This window comes from Excalfactoria chinensis, chromosome 3 (genome assembly GCF_039878825.1).
Source record: "Excalfactoria chinensis isolate bCotChi1 chromosome 3, bCotChi1.hap2, whole genome shotgun sequence".
NCBI lineage: Eukaryota > Metazoa > Chordata > Aves > Galliformes > Phasianidae > Excalfactoria > Excalfactoria chinensis.
In genome coordinates, this window is record NC_092827.1 from 26,506 (window position 1) to 32,045 (window position 5,540).

At 44.4% G+C, this 5,540-nt stretch overlaps 1 long non-coding RNA gene across 1 annotated transcript; it reads right to left on the reverse strand.

Annotated features, from left to right (window-relative positions):
• Positions 1-1,916: 1,916 nt before the first annotated feature.
• Positions 1,917-5,265, reverse strand: LOC140250762 (uncharacterized). The gene is made up of 4 exons (XR_011903264.1): positions 5,167-5,265; positions 4,797-4,915; positions 3,360-3,468; positions 1,917-2,223 (listed from the first exon to the last, which is right to left on the reverse strand). It is a non-coding gene; the product is annotated as an uncharacterized lncRNA (long non-coding RNA).
• Positions 5,266-5,540: the final 275 nt, after the last annotated feature.

Consider the following 5,540-nt stretch of genomic DNA (forward strand, 5'->3'; position numbering starts at 1 on the left):
GCACGAGTCTCAAAGTGGCCGGGAAGCAACTGGGCTTCTCCAGGCCGTGGGCGTTGGTTCCGGGGCTGGGTCCGCCCTAACATAAAAACAAATGGGCTCGCCCAGCCCCGGAAGCAAGACCAATTTAAAGCCAATTTGGCTGATATAATTTGGAAAGCTAAAGCCAATTTGGATGAATTAAATTAATTTTTTATCAAAGCCAATTTGATTGAGGTAAATTGATTTCAAACCAAAAGCCAATTTGGTTGAATCAAAATCACTGCACAGCGCTAAAACCAGCGCAACTCTCATAATGGCCGCAAGGGGGCGCAAGTCTCAGAGTGGCCGCAAATGGACACGAGTCTCAAAGTGTCCGGGAAGCAACTGGGCTTCTCCAGGCCGTGGGCGTTGGTTCCGGGGCTGGGTCCGCCCTAACTAACAAACAAATGGGCTCGCCCAGCCCCGGAAGCAAGACCAATTTAAAGCCAATTTGGCTGATATAATTTGGAAAAAGCCAATTAGGTTGAATTAAATTGATTGCAAAGCTAAAGCCAATTAGGTTGAATTAAATTGATTGCAAAGCTAAAGCCAATTGGTTTGAGATGAATGGACAACAAAGCTGAAGCCAATGTGGCTCAGTCAAAATCACTGCACAGCGCTAAAACCAGCACAAGTCTCAGAGTGGCCGCAAATGGGCACAAGTCTCAAAGTGGCCGGGAAGCAACTGGGCTTCTCCAGGCCGTGGGCGTTGGTTCCGGGGCTGGGTCCGCCCTAACATAAAAACAAATGGGCTCGCCCAGCCCCGGAAGCAAGACCAATTTAAAGCCAATTTGGCTGATATAATTTGGTTGAATTAAATTAATTTTTTATCAAAGCCAATTTGATTGAGGTAAATTGATTTCAAACCAAAAGCCAATTTGGTTGAATCAAAATCACTACACAGCGCTAAAACCAGCGCAACTCTCATAATGACCGCAAGGGGGCGCAAGTCTCAGAGTGGCCGCAAATGGACACGAGTCTCAAAGTGGCCGGGAAGCAACTGGGCTCCTCCAGGCCGTGGGCGTTGGTTCCGGGGCTGGGTCCGCCCTAACATACAAACAAATGGGCTCGCCCAGCCCCGGAAGCAAGACCAATTTAAAGCCAATTTGGCTGATATAATTTGGAAAAAGCCAATTGGGTTGAATTAATTTGATTACAAAATTAAAGCCAATTTGGTTGAATTAATTTGATTGCAAAGCTAAAGCCAATTGGATTGAGGTTAATTGATTGCAAAGCTAAAGCCAATGTGGCTGAGTCAAAATCACTGCACAGCGCTAAAACCAGCGCAAGTCTCAGAGTGGCCGCAAATGGGCACGAGTCTCAAAGTGGCCGGGAAGCAACTGGGCTTCTCCAGGCCGTGGGCGTTGATTCCGGGGCTGGGTCCGCCCTAACATAAAAACAAATGGGCTCGCCCAGCCCCGGAAGCAAGACCAATTTAAAGCCAATTTGGCTGATATAATTTGGAAAAAGCCAATTTGGTTGAATTAATTTGATATCAAAATTAAAGCCAATTAGTTTAAGATTGAATGACAGCAAAGCTAAAGCCAATTAGTTTAAGATTAGCTTTGGAGTCATTTAAAGCCAGTTAGTTTAAGGTTAAATGATAGCAAAGCTAAAGCCAATTTGATTAAGGTTAAATGATTACAAAGCTAAAGCCAATTTGATTAAGGTTAAATAATTGCAAAGCTAAAACCAATTAATTTTAGATTAAATGATTGCAAAGCTAAAAGCAATTTTATTAAACACTGAATGATTGCAAAGCTAAAGCCAATTTGGTTAAAGTTAAATAAATGTAAAACTACAAGCAATTACTATAAGATTAACAGATTGCAAAGCAAAAAACCAATTTACTTGTAGTTACGTGACTACAAAGTTATACCTAATGTGGGTAAAGTGAATTGATTCCTAACATAAAACTAATTAGATTAAATTAAAGTGATTGAATGCAAAGCTAAAGCCAATTGTAGTACAGTGAATTGAATGCAAAGCTAAAGCCAATATGGGTGAAGTGAATTGATTCCTAAGCTAAAACTAATTAGGTTAAGTCAGTGTAAAGCTAAAATAGGACTGTAAATCCTACTGTGTGCAGCTGATGTAGTATCGTAATGGCTCATCTGGCCTCCAAAAACTTTATTAAACGCCAACATAGCAGCATGGAGTGCTGCGTCACGAGGAAGCACCCGACAGCCAGGGAACAGAAGGGCCCTAAGGAAGAAAATGGCAAAGTTAGATCGTGGGCTGAAGCCAATGAAACAAACTATTAGCAATACATTAAGATTTAGAGCCACATTGCAAAGTAGATTCAGAATTAACCTCTACATTTAAAACCAATATCTGTACAGTGACAATGACAATTAACACCACGTATCAGGCTAACAAATTAGGGTTGGGGTGAATGTATAAAGGTCACATTTATTACCCTTATATTCACAATTAGCAAAACAAAAAGCAAAGACAAAAGAAAAGGCAAAAGCCCAAGAGAAGACAACACCAAAGGCAAACATGAGAAAAAGGCGTGCACAAAACCCAAGGGGAAGCTGACGCACAGATCAGACCTAAGACAAGGCTGCAGGCAACACCGAAACAGAGACCAAACTGAACAAAGCAAGGAAGGGTAACATAGGGGGCAAAGCCCAAAAAAGGCTGCATGAAACTCCAAAAAGGAGCTAAAAGGAAGAGAGAACAAGGCAGCAAATGCCAAAATGAAGGACAAGGCCCTACAAAATGATGCAGGCAACTCCAAAATGGAGGCCTGCACCCAAGAGAACGATGCAAAAAACGCCAAAATGCAGAACAAGGCCCTACAAAATGATGCAGTGAACGCTGAAAAGGAGGGCAAAGCCCAAGAGAACGACTTAATGAATGCCAAAAGGCATGGCAAGGCCCTACAGAATGATGCAAGGAATGCCAAAATGGAGGGCAAGGCCCAAAAGAATGATGAAGAGAACGCGAAAATGGAGGGCAAGGCAAAGAGCACGACGCGGAAACGCCAAAATGCAGGGCAAAGCCCGAGAGAATGATGCCGCGAACGCCGAAATAGAGCGCGAGAAAACGATGCAGGCGATGCCAAAATGAAGGGCAAAGCACAAGAAAATGATGCAAACAATGCCAAAATGGAAGGCAAGGCACAAGAAAATGATGTGGGCAATGGCAAAATGGAGGGCAAGGACAACACTGCAAGAAACAGCTGGGAAACAGCACAGATCAAACACAAAGACAACACAGCACTACAAAAACAGACAGACCATAAAACACCCCGAAGTGCAGAAATAAGCTCTGAAACTCTACCTTAAGTCGCAATATGGAACAGATAAAAAACAGGCAGTGTGTGCTGCCCTTACCTGCTGCGCTGATAGTTACCACTCAGCAAAGCTGGTTCTGCGGTGTTCCGGACAATGCAGATTTCTATTCCTCGCTGTTCTCATCAGGAGCTGCACATCTCTCAGGGCTCTAATTAGGGAAACAATTAACGCCATTAGGGATACAATTAACGCCATTAGGGATACAATTAACGCCATTAGGGATACAATTAACGCCATTAGGGATACAATTAACGCCATTAGGGATACAATTAATGCTATTTATATGTTTAAATTTGCACTAAGTTTAACAATTTTATTCCACACTATGATTACAATGAAAGTAACATTCACATACAACACAAGGCATCAATTTTTATGGCTACGTTTAGCTTAAGAGACATCTTTAATATTGTGTTAACAATTATATTTACAGAAACGCTACAGGTTACTATAATTACCACTAGAGACCCCATTAAAATAGGGAAACGGATAAAAATTAACATGAACGCCGTAAGCCAGGAAATCCCAGAGAGACAAAGGCAAATTCAAGCAGAAAGCAGACAAAAAAAATCCCAAAAAAGCAAAACAGAGCAAGCAGCCAACAGTAAGGCAAAAACAAGAGAAAAGGCAAGGGAAAGCCAAAGCAAAAGCAAGGGCAAAGAGACCGTGGTAGGTCATAGAAAAAACAAAGGCCAAAGGAAAGGCAGCATAGGAGGCCAAGACAAGAACAAAGGGAACGCTAAAACAGAGGGCAAAGCCCTAATGAACGCTGCAGAAAACTGCAAAACAAAGGGCGAGGCCCAAAAGGGCACTGCAAGGAACATCAAGATGGATGGCAAAGTCCAAAAGAACGCTGCAGGGAACATCAAGATACATGGCAACGCCCAAGAAAATGCTGCAAGGAACATCAAGATGGATGGCAAAGTCCAAAAGAACGCTGCAGGGAACATCAAGATGGAGGGCAAGGCCCAAGACAATGCTGCAATGAACGCTGACATGGAAGGCGAGGTCCAAGAGAACAGCGCAGGGAACATCAAGATGGATGGCGAGGCCCAAAAGGGCACTGCAAGGAACATTAACGTGGGGGGCAAGGCCCAAAAGGCCACTGAAGGGAACATTGAAATGCAAGGCATGGCCCGAGAGAACAGTGCAAAGATCATCAAGATGGAGGGCAAAGCAGCAGAGGAAATTACTTGGAACTCCAATACGGAATGAAAGGCTGAAGGGAATGCTGCAGTGAGCACCAAAATGAACACCAAAGCCCATAGAGTGCTGAACAGAACAGCAAAAGTGAGAGCAAAGAAAACACTGCATCAAAACCCAAAACAACAGCAAAGAGTAAAGGCAAGAAAAAAGGCAAAAGGAGAAAAGCACACAGCCCATAAGACACCCAAAAGTGCAAAAATAAGCTCTGGAACTCTACCTTAAGTCACAATATGGAACAGATAAAACACAGTCAGTGTGTGCTGCTCTTACCTGCTGGGCTGAGAGTTACCGGTCAGCAAAGCTGGTTCTGCGGGGTTCTAAGCAATGCAGGTTTCTGTTCCTCGCTGTTCTCATCGGGAGCCGCGCATCTCTCGGGGCTCTGCTGGCACCTGTTGGACACAACAATGAAGGCACTGCCCACATCTGCAGGTACCACACTGTGAACAATGCTTCTTACCTGCAGCAATAGGGCTGGGAATACACAAATTCCCACCCCGCTCTCCAAAGGAAGCGGATTCAAGCACAAATGCTGCTCCTTCTACCCATCCTTAAACGCAGCCAAGAGCCCCCCAAAAGGGGAAATCTAAAACCCAGTAATAAAGAAGGAATTTCTTACCGCACTGCAAAGCCCAACACTCACTGTGCAGCCCAAAGGAAAGGATCTCCAAGCAGAGACACAGCCCATACAGTATCCAGCAAGAAAGAGCAACCACTCACAGGAATGCTCTCTTGGAGGCACCGCAAGGAGCTGATGCTGCCCCCTGCTCTGCACAGCCCTTAAATGTGGCTCAAGGAGGGGGTGGAGCCAGGCTGGGCCCAATCAGCTTCCAGCCCTGAACTGCTCCCACCTGTGCTCACTGGCTGCCCACGCCCCCCAGCAGGTAAACAATCAGGCTGTTACATAACAGCTGCAATCAATACTAAAGACAAAAACAAAGTCATAGCCAGCCAACAATCACATCTACCTGTAAGGAAAGGGGGGTGCATCAGTAGATGAGAAATGACAACATGGAT